At 34.9% G+C, this 14,517-nt stretch overlaps 1 long non-coding RNA gene across 1 annotated transcript; it reads right to left on the bottom strand.

Annotated features, from left to right (window-relative positions):
* Positions 1 to 213: 213 nt before the first annotated feature.
* LOC123883709 lies at positions 214 to 13,771 on the bottom strand. The gene is made up of 4 exons (XR_006800406.1): positions 13,598 to 13,771; positions 13,273 to 13,383; positions 1,926 to 2,029; positions 214 to 1,008 (listed from the first exon to the last, which is right to left on the bottom strand). It is a non-coding gene; the product is annotated as an uncharacterized LOC123883709 (long non-coding RNA).
* Between the last annotated feature and the right edge of the window lie 746 nt (positions 13,772 to 14,517).

Raw genomic sequence — 14,517 nt, 5'->3', positions numbered from 1 at the left:
ATATTATAATATTAAATCGTTCACATCTAAAACATCCTTCAAAAGATATCAATGTATTTCAAAAAATTCCAACGTACTCGGTCAATATACTAACGTACTGCAATGTATGCATCATCATTCACAAAATAATTTGCTTGATGATGTGTTTCCAACTAGCAAAAATATTCAACAAGTTAGAATCAATGCAAAAGAATCAACCACGATAACAATTTATTCAATTGGTTATAAATTATACTATTCTCATCACATATTTGACATACATAACATCTCAGTTTAGTGTCCTAATTTAGATGAACTACAAGCTAGCTATAGACCATCATATTTGGTCTTATCTGTTGATCAGAACATGTAGATGGTCAACTAGCAGTCCATTGAGCAGGTGGTTGACGGCGGGTCGAGCAGATGATCCACAGAGGGGGGGTTTGTACCTGCAGGTACTCCGATGCCAAAGTTAGAGTGGGAATGAGAGTAAGAGAGATACAAGAGAGAGAAAGTAATTGAGTGAATGAATAGTGTTACCTAGCTCTCCTGTATAGAAGAGCTTATATAGCCCCCCAGCTCTATTAGGTTGGATCAGGTTAGGCCCAATATGTTGGACTGCCAAGATATTACCCTTAGATAGTGGGTGAAGCAGGGATCTACTCCTATCTTGGTGGAGAGGTTCCACCATGTTCTGCTGACATGGATGTGGTGGGGCAAGCCATTATGGACTTAGGGGATATGAAGTGGACTAATTCTAGTCTACTCCAGAACAATATTGAAAACTTAAACAAATTGAAAATGACAAAAGTGTTAATAATCATGTTCATTGCTGAATGTGAATAGTTACTATCTATAGCTTTGCATAAATAGCTTACACAATGCAAATAGTGATAGATATTAACGAAAACCAAACCATGACATCCTTTGCGGACACAACCCAAATCAATGCATCCTGAGAGCCTCCTAGCTCTCCACAGCCTCAGCCACTCTGTGATTTATGCACTTGTCATCTACATTGCTCAATGCCTGAGAAAGAGCCGACAAGAATGAAGAAACAACAACATCGATAAACAAACAAACACATCAACCAGACTTTTTGCACTAAATCACCAAAATGGAGACAGATCCACACAAATGAAAGCAAGACAGCAGGCATGATCATTGCAAAATGGATCAACAGGATCCCATTACTTCAGTCAAACTTACGAACGAAACAAATAGATTTTAGAATTAAACTAAAACTATTCACAACTTAGCCAGCAATATTAATACTTATGTTTAGCCAACAATGATACTCACGAACAAAAGCATATTACACATAACCATTAGATGTGGCTTGACCAAGTTACATGCCTGTAGATGTTGAAATATGATGCACATTTCTAGATATTACTAGAATACATTAGTAGTTTATAGAATAACTTAGCATTGGTGCACATGCTAGAATTTTCTAGAAACTAGAACACTTTAGAAGTTGATCATAGAATAGATCAATACCATATATGTATTAGGAAAATGTCATGAAAATTCTAGAATGTAGTATCTAGAATATACCACTCATACCTATAAATAGGTAAACTATGTACAATTGTATTGAAGCCTTTGAAATGCAATGACAATAACAATAAGGCTTCACCATGCTACCACTACTCTCCTCCTACTACTAATGTGTTAGCTCTTGTTCCGTGTTACTGAATACTTCAATATTAGCTTTCACACTACTTGTTACTATCCTTCAACTATCAATCAAAGTCTTCTACAATATCAAACTAATTTCTAAACTATCACTACTACCTCAACTACTAACAGTAGAGCTGCTTTAAGGACTTTTTAGTTCTTATTCATAATTTTTAGGTTTTGTACTTTCAATTAGAGTCTTAAAGAAAAAAAATAACAACAAAAATTATGAAATAAAAACAAATGGAAAGTGATTATCAATATACAAGTTCTAGTGCCAAGTTCTAATTCAATAGCTCCATGAAATCCAGATGAAACATGTTGCTTTATGCAGTAGAGAATCAATTCATACCACCTCCACTCTTCGAACCTGAAAGGAAGAAGGCAAAACAAAGGAACACATAAGTGGAATTTGGAAAAGGAAAATAAGCAAAGAATGAAAGAAACCAAAAAAGTAATAAGAAATTAATTGCAAGTGGAATTGACTATATCCACATCAGAAAAAAGGATTAGAATAAGGTTTTTTCTAATTAACCCTCACATAAATTGATGGTAGGTGCCCTATGATGATGTGGTACCAATGAAATTTATCCACATTTATTTAAGTTAAACATAATTAATTTTTTACCATAAAATAATTTAGACTACTTTTATTTTCATTTAATTATATTTTATGTATTATATTCTATGAATTTATGTTTTGCACCTAATTACTTCTGATTTGTTTGCTTCTTCTTCAAATTGTATTACGTCTCAAACAACTTTCTTCTTCGCGTAAAAAAAAAAAAAAACTTTCTTCTTATCGTCAAAAAACTTTCTTCTTCTTCTTAATGCTTTCAATCTCTGCCGCAGCCTCCACCACCGTCATGTTCGCATTCTACGACTCCTCCGCTTTTGTGTTATCCGATGTCAATCTTTACTGCAGCCTTCGCCACCGATCTATCGGATTTCTTCAAGATTCTAAAACTTGTGATTTTCAATTTCTTAGAATGTTATGTTTTTTAGCGTATTTTTTCCTTTTTTTTTCCTTATTTTTTCCTGTTATGTCATAGAATGTGATTCCTATTCATCGTCATTTTGTTTTTGTTTTCTTTGGTTGTCCATATCAAGTAAAAATTGAAAACAAAATAGTTTAGAGAAGACAAAACGAAATTAGGAGAATGTAATCAAGAAAATTGATCTGTAACACCCAAACCCGTTATTTAATTAACTCTGCCTTTATAAAATCTTTTTCGAAAATACGCAGCGGAAAATTGAAAATCTGATTATAAAGCGCTGGTTTGAATATCACAAACTTCATTCAAAGATAATACTAATACATTTATCTAGTAAAATATTCGAATGAACTAAAAACAAAACCTCGCATCGAACGATGCGTTATTAGTTATACAAAACGGATACTTTTCAAATGAAAGCTTAAGACCAACAGAGTATACTAAGAGGACTACATGCATATACATATAAAAACCCCTTTTTCCCGTGTCTCAAATCAGAGCAGAGCTTCACCATTGCACTCGGACGAGGCTAACACATTACCTGTCAACCTGGACCCCCAAAGGTCCAGCAATTAACACAAAGCAGAGAGTTAGAAAACATAAACATAAATATAAGTGAGTAGTATACTACACACTTCACACGCTATCATACATTTCTAACTCACGCACATACATCGTCAAATACGACTACCAATTAATCATTCATTTATAAACACACCAATCATATAGTTTCACGTCTTCTCGGACACTACCAAAGTGTTCATTTTATAGTCATGACGGACTCTACACTTGTTCATTTTATAGTCATGACGGACTCTGCTCATATACCAAGACATGGCAACAATCACAGTATTAAACAATTAGTAAATACCAAAGCTTAACACATACGGAAAACACATTACAATCCAATCAGATAATGTCACATAACAATTATCAAATACATGTGCATTTACCCTAATGCATCTAATGCCAATTATCCAATGTCATGTCATCCCTAGACACGACTAATGCATGTGGTACCAATTGCCTTTTACCCCTCATGGATAAGTTAAACAGTTTTACATCTTGCCGGATTGTTCGGAACTTACCAAACCTTCATATCCCTCATGGATAAGTTAAACAGTTTTATATCCTGCTGGATAGCAGCTCTAGATCTTATGGATTCATCTAATCCGATCCTCGGCTTCCTTATGGACTCAAAAATCCATTTAAATCTATTGGAACCCTAGTTTCCAATTCAACATATATATACATGAATGCATGTATGTTTACACATATCATCAATATGATATTTCTAGCTCAAAGCTACTCTTTTATGAATGCGGGAACACAATTCCAACATTTAACACATTAGGATAACACCATATCCTATTACTCAGTTCATAATTATTCACATGATAATTATCTCTAACACATTAGGATAACACAATATCCTATTACTCAGTTCATAATTATTCACATGATAATTATCTCTAACACATTAGGATAACACAATATCCTATTACTCAGTTCATAATTATTCACATGATAATTATCTGCATAACCATTTTTATACACATAAGGTTTCATTTACACTTATGTCATAAAACACACATCATTTCCTTAACATTGCAAATTAATGCTAAAACATCTCATTGCTCACTTTAAGCTACAACTTATTGCATACACGTTTATCAATCATATAACGATTAACAATAAGCATTAACAACATCAACATGTATCAACAAACATGTAAGGATACCCTTAAACCATGTTACAAGTGCCTAATTACACTTACAAACATTAACAAAAATTGCTGTCACAGAGGCCTTCGCTAAGCGAAGCCTTAGCGAGACTTGGCGAACCTCACCAGGAAGTCACCTGCTCATAGCGAGCTTCGGCGAGATCCAGCGAACCTGTTCGCTACAGCGAACTCCTGGTCGCTTAGCGAACCACACCAGAACAGAATATCTGTTCTTGAGTTATCTAAGGCGGTTTAACCTCAAATCAACTCAAAAATTCATCCAAACATGTTATAAATTCATATAAACAGCCATTCCAAACATATATGGTATCAAGGAACATTAATCATCCCTTCCAAACATCCAAATACATCAAACAATCAAAATCATGCCAATTTCTTGCAAAATAAGCAAAGTTGCATAAACATGCAAATCATTGATCAAACATCTACATATTCCCATTTTCAACTCCCCAAAGTTGTTTACCTCATCTACCATGAGTTCACTACACATGTTAGGATCAAAAGAATCCATTTTCCATTAAGAAAATCACCCACAAAACCCACAAGAAAATAGAGTGGAAAGAGTTTGGGAATGGAGGAATCGACATCCTCCCCTCTTTCGAATCACTCACGAATATGTAATCTAACTCTCGTACCTTAGCTCGACGAATCCACAAGCTTGCTCTTCTCTTTCTCTCCCACGAGCTCTTCCTCTCCCTCATGAGCTCCTTGCCCTAGCTAAGCTCTTGAACTTCTCATGGAATTGTAACTTATGAGACTATTCACCCAAACTTATGCTACTTATAGCTCTCTCCATTCTCATGGATCCAAGCCCACTTGGCTTAGGCCCAATGCCTATTCCACGCCCAAAGGCCCAAACAACATAACTTCTCGCTCATTAACTTACGTTCTCGCTAAATGATTATTCGCCGCTTAATAATTTAATTATAAATCACGCCCTCGCATAATAAAATAATTAAATAACGAATACTAAATTTTGGGTCGTTACAACTCTACCCCCCTTAAAAGATTTTCGCCCTCGAAAATTACCCGACTAAAACACAACTCCGGATAAACTCCCTCATCCGACTTTCTAATTCCCAACTTGCATTCAATCCAACGGGTTTTCTACTCATAATACCTTAACCGATACGGTCTCTTACACAAACTCCGAATCAAAATCACACTTCTTCCGGATCCGTACCAACAAAACATACAAATCCAAACCAAACCAAGTTTGACAAAATCAGTCAATCCCAATCGACACAATCTCGTCTACTCATCAACAATAGATCAAGGACAGCTAATCCCTCGATTTGTCGATAGATAGTCAACAATCGTGATGATGGCATAAACCATTCTCATCAAACTACTTAAAATTTTCAACTTAACCTCTTACGGTACTCACAGCACCGCCCCAAAAACAAATTCTACTCCGTCTAATGCACTCCGAAAAGACACCTCTGCTACATACTCCACAACTTTTCAAATTCCATAAGTTCTCAACTGCGTCGAATCTCACTCCAACCATTCATTCGGTAGCACAACTTCTACACTCCTTTGTTGTCCAACTTCTCAAAGTTCTTAACACATTCCAAGAATATATTATCTCCAACCGTCAAATTTCTTTTTCCTTGCAATTCCCCAAATCATTGCGTCGAACATTCAACATAACTGTTTTATTTTCCAAATAATCTCTTATCCAATTTCTGACTCCCTTAACATGACCTTCCCGATATCATTTCCGTCGAAATATTCTTATCCAAAATATTACCTTAAGTCACTCGTCGACTAACTATCATTTCATCGTCCATGATGAAAATATCCAAAATATTTTATTTCCTTACCACATAGTATTACTATACTACTCTAACATATACGATGTTCCCAACATCACTTAGTCTCCACCGACTTTTCCAATAAGTCGTTGTCAATCTCATTCTTACTTCCGAATGGTACAAAACACTCTCTCTGATACTTTCTTATTTCCAATTATTCAAATACGACACTTCACACTTAGCTTTATTTCAACCTCCAAAGGTTCATCCACCCTCGACACTAATTGTCCGATCACCACCTAAATGAAAATATTTTCTTCTCGACAAACTCTTACAAAATCCATCAAATTGTTATCCCATTTCCATCTCGGAATAACTCTACTACTCGTACAATCCACTACCACTCGATAACTTAACAAGTATACCAATTTCTAGCACGGTATTTCTTAATTCCATTCTCATCTACTTCTGAGAATTCACTTCTTTTTCCTTGGTTAAATAACACTAACGGTTCTCCAACCTTCACATCTATTTTCTAAGCTTCTCAAATCTTTCCAAGAAATGACTACTCGGTTCTAACACACTCAGCCGCTATAAATCCTTCCTAGGTTCTTCTCGATCACCTAGTAATTCCATATTTAATCTCAGCTACTATCAAAAGTTGATTTCCAAACAACCATGATCTCCGTCTTGTTGATTCCAACACAACTCTCATCAGATTCCCCTGAAAACTTTTCATCAACAAAGCTTCCATCTTTATCACTCTTCCTCCTCTTTGAGGATGAACCATCAAGTGAAAGACAACCAAACAATGGAACATTCTTGCTACGAGTTCCGCTAGAAACACCACCAGTCCCACTTATTGTAATCGGGTTTTCAGTTCCCTAACCACACCTTTAATCCTTAACATCAATCTCCCACTTAACTTAACCCTCAAGGTATCCATCATTCGCATACTCGTCGTATGATCATCACTAGGTTTTCTTACCCTCGACGCACATGTCTTCTCCGTTTCCCAGCAACGGTGTTCACTTATCATTCAATCTGCTCCATCGTTCCCCAATGGCCACATTCTCCCTACGGCTAAACAACTTCATTCCGACTCACTCCGAAATGATCATCTGATACTTCCTCCAAAGTATTCTCCAAATAAGAACTCCACTTCGAGCAATGCTACTCAATCTTAAACAATCCACTTCAAGAACATCTCTATCCGTCCTTACTTCTCGCGTTCGAAACATCTTGGAGAGACAAAATCTTCTCCCCCACTTATCTCAAACCCACCTTTATACTTCCACTAGAACATCCGGTGTAAGCACCTAACCGTCCTATCGATTCCAAATTTATTCCTCCCAAGAGAAATCTAATACCGACAGCATTCACATGCATGTCGTATGCAAAGGGTAAACATAAGGTAAGATATCTAAGCATCTACTCAAAACCCCGGTGCAGTCCTCTTGACATACACACCACTACAAAATACATAAACACACTATTCCCATCTATGCTAATGTAACAACCTACGTAACAACTAGCATACATAATTACTACCACATGTCTATACATATATTTATAACTAAACTATATGTAAGACAATGAAACATCCATGTACACAAGACATCGAGTCAAGTACATGCATTACATTTCGTTTGTTCGCATACTTACAACATCTACTCAAACATGTATAAAACATAGCATGCTCTCAAACAAGTTCTCATCATGAGAATACATTCACATAGTTCAATTAAAGAACCACACTAAGTACTAGTAATCAATCTACCACATGTTATAAACAAACATATAACAACACACATTAGGGTCTACTTACATCCTACTCCTTTCTCACTCTAGTGAGAAAATTCATTTTCACTTACTCAAAAGAAAATAATCTTATGTTTTCAACAAAATCTTCATCACATGCAGTTTTACATCATGCTGGATCATCAACTATTAGCAATAAGCATCTACAAACCAAAGTTCAAACCACACAAATTTTTAAAACTTAAGCATAAAAATACTCAACCACTACTTGACTTGATAACTTATAACAATGATAAGTATCAATCGCATCAAGTACACACAACAAGAAAAGACAGACACAACTGGCACACACGCTCACTCGATCTGACTGCACAGACCGGCTCTGATTGACACACAACCTCACAGTCCGAAGACGACCTGCTCTGATACCACTTTGTAACACCCAAACCCGTTATTTAATTAACTCTGCCTTTATAAAATCTTTTTCGAAAATACGCAGCGGAAAATTGAAAATCTGATTATAAAGCGCTGGTTTGAATATCACAAACTTCATTCAAAGATAATACTAATACATTTATCTAGTAAAATATTCGAATGAACTAAAAACAAAACCTCGCATCGAACGATGCGTTATTAGTTATACAAAACGGATACTTTTCAAATGAAAGCTTAAGACCAACAGAGTATACTAAGAGGACTACATGCATATACATATAAAAACCCCTTTTTCCCGTGTCTCAAATCAGAGCAGAGCTTCACCATTGCACTCGGACGAGGCTAACACATTACCTGTCAACCTGGACCCCCAAAGGTCCAGCAATTAACACAAAGCAGAGAGTTAGAAAACATAAACATAAATATAAGTGAGTAGTATACTACACACTTCACACGCTATCATACATTTCTAACTCACGCACATACATCGTCAAATACGACTACCAATTAATCATTCATTTATAAACACACCAATCATATAGTTTCACGTCTTCTCGGACACTACCAAAGTGTTCATTTTATAGTCATGACGGACTCTACGCTTGTTCATTTTATAGTCATGACGGACTCTACACTTGTTCATTTTATAGTCATGACGGACTCTGCTCATATACCAAGACATGGCAACAATCACAGTATTAAACAATTAGTAAATACCAAAGCTTAACACATACGGAAAACACATTACAATCCAATCAGATAATGTCACATAACAATTATCAAATACATGTGCATTTACCCTAATGCATCTAATGCCAATTATCCAATGTCATGTCATCCCTAGACACGACTAATGCATGTGGTACCAATTGCCTTTTACCCCTCATGGATAAGTTAAACAGTTTTACATCTTGCCGGATTGTTCGGAACTTACCAAACCTTCATATCCCTCATGGATAAGTTAAACAGTTTTATATCCTGCTGGATAGCAGCTCTAGATCTTATGGATTCATCTAATCCGATCCTCGGCTTCCTTATGGACTCAAAAATCCATTTAAATCTATTGGAACCCTAGTTTCCAATTCAACATATATATACATGAATGCATGTATGTTTACACATATCATCAATATGATATTTCTAGCTCAAAGCTACTCTTTTATGAATGCGGGAACACAATTCCAACATTTAACACATTAGGATAACACCATATCCTATTACTCAGTTCATAATTATTCACATGATAATTATCTCTAACACATTAGGATAACACAATATCCTATTACTCAGTTCATAATTATTCACATGATAATTATCTCTAACACATTAGGATAACACAATATCCTATTACTCAGTTCATAATTATTCACATGATAATTATCTGCATAACCATTTTTATACACATAAGGTTTCATTTACACTTATGTCATAAAACACACATCATTTCCTTAACATTGCAAATTAATGCTAAAACATCTCATTGCTCACTTTAAGCTACAACTTATTGCATACACGTTTATCAATCATATAACGATTAACAATAAGCATTAACAACATCAACATGTATCAACAAACATGTAAGGATACCCTTAAACCATGTTACAAGTGCCTAATTACACTTACAAACATTAACAAAAATTGCTGTCACAGAGGCCTTCGCTAAGCGAAGCCTTAGCGAGACTTGGCGAACCTCACCAGGAAGCCACCTGCTCATAGCGAGCTTCGGCGAGATCCAGCGAACCTGTTCGCTACAGCGAACTCCTGGTCGCTTAGCGAACCACACCAGAACAGAATATCTGTTCTTGAGTTATCTAAGGCGGTTTAACCTCAAATCAACTCAAAAATTCATCCAAACATGTTATAAATTCATATAAACAGCCATTCCAAACATATATGGTATCAAGGAACATTAATCATCCCTTCCAAACATCCAAATACATCAAACAATCAAAATCATGCCAATTTCTTGCAAAATAAGCAAAGTTGCATAAACATGCAAATCATTGATCAAACATCTACATATTCCCATTTTCAACTCCCCAAAGTTGTTTACCTCATCTACCATGAGTTCACTACACATGTTAGGATCAAAAGAATCCATTTTCCATTAAGAAAATCACCCACAAAACCCACAAGAAAATAGAGTGGAAAGAGTTTGGGAATGGAGGAATCGACATCCTCCCCTCTTTCGAATCACTCACGAATATGTAATCTAACTCTCGTACCTTAGCTCGACGAATCCACAAGCTTGCTCTTCTCTTTCTCTCCCACGAGCTCTTCCTCTCCCTCATGAGCTCCTTGCCCTAGCTAAGCTCTTGAACTTCTCATGGAATTGTAACTTATGAGACTATTCACCCAAACTTATGCTACTTATAGCTCTCTCCATTCTCATGGATCCAAGCCCACTTGGCTTAGGCCCAATGCCTATTCCACGCCCAAAGGCCCAAACAACATAACTTCTCGCTCATTAACTTACGTTCTCGCTAAATGATTATTCGCCGCTTAATAATTTAATTATAAATCACGCCCTCGCATAATAAAATAATTAAATAACGAATACTAAATTTTGGGTCGTTACATGATCCACTTGATTGGCCACTGAGTTAAGAAGAATTTGATTTATGATTGTTGACTAATAAGGAATATGATTCAATATTTATTACCATATTATTGAAAATTCGAAACTCAAATGAATCGAATTAATTGTACCAAATAATGGGTTACAATGAGTAAACCGTCAAATACCCCCTTAAAATTTTAAAATTCGTCAAATACCCCACGAAATTTGGAAATAGGCAAATACCCCCTGAAATTTTAAGAAGTCAATCAAATTGCCCCCTTGCACTACCAGTCAGAGTCCACGCCAGAAGGCAATTTGATTGACTTTTTAAAATTTCAAAGGGGTATTTGCCAATTTCCAAATTTCAGGGGGTATTTGACGAATTTTAAAATTTCAAGGGGTATTTCACAGTTTACTCGGGTTACAATATGCAATAGACACGGGTTTGGTAAGGAATGATCTATTAATAAATAAAAATGATTTGTTTTGCCTTTCCATAAAAGGAAATAGAGACTAGTATATCAAGTAACGAACTCTTAAACTTCTTTAGGGTTTAGCTAATCATAAGTAAAAATATAAATAGTTCATCCAAACTAAAAGAAAGGTCGGACCATTGTCGGAAAACAATCACACAGCGGTCTACCTGAAATTTATTCGATCAAAATGAAAAGGTTCGACTATTTTAGGAAGACGAACTAACTCTTGAACTTGTTTAGGGTTTAGGGTTTAACTATTGATCATAAGTAAAAATTTAAATAGTTCATCTGAACTAAAAGAAAGGTCGGACCATTGTCGCAAAACAATCACACAGAAGCTTGATCGATCACAAGTGCGGTCTACCTGAAATTTATCCGATCAAAATGAAAAGGTTCAACTATTTTAGGAAGACGAACTAATTCTTGAACTTGTTTAGAAGTAAAATTATAAATAGTTCATATGAACTAAAAGAAAGGTCGGACCATTGTCGGAAAACATACACACGGGAGCTCGCCCGATCACAAGTGCGGGTCTACCTGAAATTTATCCGATCAAAATGAAAAGGTTCGACTATTTTAAGAAGACGAACTTTTAACTATTGATCACAAGTAAAAATATAAATAGTTCATCTGAACTAAAAGAAAGGTCAGACCATTGTCGCAAACCTAAACCTAATTACTTAACCTAATTTTTTTCCCCTCTTTTTTCTAAGATCGACATCATGTCAACCAACGTTAATCTATGCAATGATTTAAAGAGATTGAAAAAATAAATACTATATAGTATATACTCACTCTGTTTCAAATTACTTGTCGTTTTAGAATTTTTTTTTTAAGAAAGTGTATTTTTGCACTTAATTTCCTATTATACCCTTATTTTAATTCACCAATAAGCTTATTTTGTTTTTTTCCACGCACTTTATCTGTCCAATAAATTTAATATGTTATGTACCAATTTTTTTAAAAAACAATTTTTTTTTTAAAAAAACTTAAAAAAACAAACTTTAATTTTCCAAATATATAAATCTTTTACAGTTTCAACTATTCCTAAATATTTGGAATTTACATGAGTGACTTAGATAGCTAACAATTTTTTTTCCTAAAACGACAAGTAATTTGAAACGGAGAGAGTATTTACACCGGAATAGCATGAATTATTTGATTTATTTTTTTTGAAGCATTATTTGATTTCATTTAATAAATGTACAAGTGGAATTGTATATTTAAATTAGAGATATTAGTTTTTTTTTTCTTCGTTGTTTTTGTTCTCTTATTATTTTTATTTAAACTAACATTGATATATATTTATTTTTTCGAGCCTATAACATTGATTTTTTTTTACTAATAACATTGATATTTTAGAATCAATATATAATGTTTAGAAACAAGCATTCAATGATCAAATTAATTCTAATTATATTTACACATAGTCTAAAATATAATTAAAGAAAACTAGTAACATAAAATATAATTAATTGAAAATAAAAGTAGTCAAAATAATTTATGGTAAAAAATTAATTATGTTTGACTTAAATACACGTGGATGAATTTCATTGGTGCCACATCAGCATAGGGCAACTACCCTCAATTTATGTGAGGTAGAGAAGTAGTCACCTTAGAATAAACAAGTGGAATTGACTATCCATATTTCCACCTATATTCAGAGTGATCATTCAGGGAAATTTTGAAAGGGAAGGTTACTAATATAATAGAAGTTATACTAACCATATTACCTATATACAGTTTGTCTAAGGGATATTCACCAAACTAAGGGGAATTTTCAAAAACGCACCAGTTTAAACCTATGAATGGGGAAATTCTTAAATTAATTCACAATATAACTCAAGGTTGTAAAAATCATAACAAGAAAAGAGCCAAATCGGACCTGGATCTATCAATCTTCTCCTTCAGATTCGCAACTTCAAACTATTTCTTGTCCTCCTCATGCACGCAAATTCGAACTATTCTCGAGAGCTATATTCGTGTCCTTCTACAACTGCAACAAGAACATAACACTCAGATATGGAAAACGAAAATAGAGATGAAGAAGGAAACACTAAGATGGAGAAGAAGATGGAAAATTGATCGGTAAAGAATCCAAGAAATTAACAAATTATCATCACTCAAAATCATCATAATCAAGTTAACAACAAATTAACAAGAGAGTAATCGGGGATAGAGAGTGATACAGAGAGAGAGAGAGGTGAAACCTGTGTTGAGGAGGAGCACACAGCGGCAGTTGAAACCGCAGGCAATTGCTAGGGTTTTTGGCGGTTGCCAAACCGCCTGTGAGCGACACAGTTGATTTGTTGGTATATGATGTTGGTAATTCTTTATGGCTCATTCTTTTGCTTAATTTGGAGGAGCATTCCTATAGAAAGCTTTTGCATCCTCTCTCTAACGAGCAATATGACTCTAACATGGTCATGATGGAATATTTTATATTATTTAATTATTATATTCCAATAATTATTACGTGGGCATATATATATATTTATATTAATTATATTAGTTATTTATCAATTAAGAGCCTAAATTGATTAAGTGATCAAATAAAGTTAAAAGGCTATTAGATTTCTATTTAGAATTAATTAATTAATTATTTAATTAGTTAGATATTGGCTCAAATGGGTGGATGTCAGGATGACCCATTTCAGGATAATGGTAACCATAATGAGTCATGAAGGGATGGCAACGGGCACCCATGGGTGCGGGTTTGACACTTACCAAACCCACACCCGAAATCATCACTCAAACCCAAACTCAAACCCAAATGATGTTCGGGTGGCAAAACAACACCCACGCCCACAACCATTGGGTTCGGGTTTTTTTCACCCAAACCCAAACCCGCAATGTAACGACCCATTTTTCATATCAGTATTTCTTAAATGTTATTTGATTTATTAATTGGCTTTTAATTATTTTAGTATTCGACGAATAATTAGTAAGCGCGAAACTTTAGTTTTGGGCCAAGATTGAGGCGTGGAAAGGCAATGGGCCTAAGCCAATTGGGCTTGGTTCATGACTTTAGGAAGTAGTATAAGTAGCAAGTCAAACCAATGAATAGTATCACAATTCATTTTCTTTGAGAAGTTAGAAGTTAGTAAGCAAGAGCAAAGCCAAAAACCCT

The sequence above is a fragment of the Trifolium pratense genome, linkage group LG5 (assembly GCF_020283565.1).
Source record: "Trifolium pratense cultivar HEN17-A07 linkage group LG5, ARS_RC_1.1, whole genome shotgun sequence".
Lineage (NCBI taxonomy): Eukaryota > Viridiplantae > Streptophyta > Magnoliopsida > Fabales > Fabaceae > Trifolium > Trifolium pratense.
Note: the sequence above shows the minus strand (reverse complement) of the source record. Positions and strands in the feature narration are given on the sequence as shown.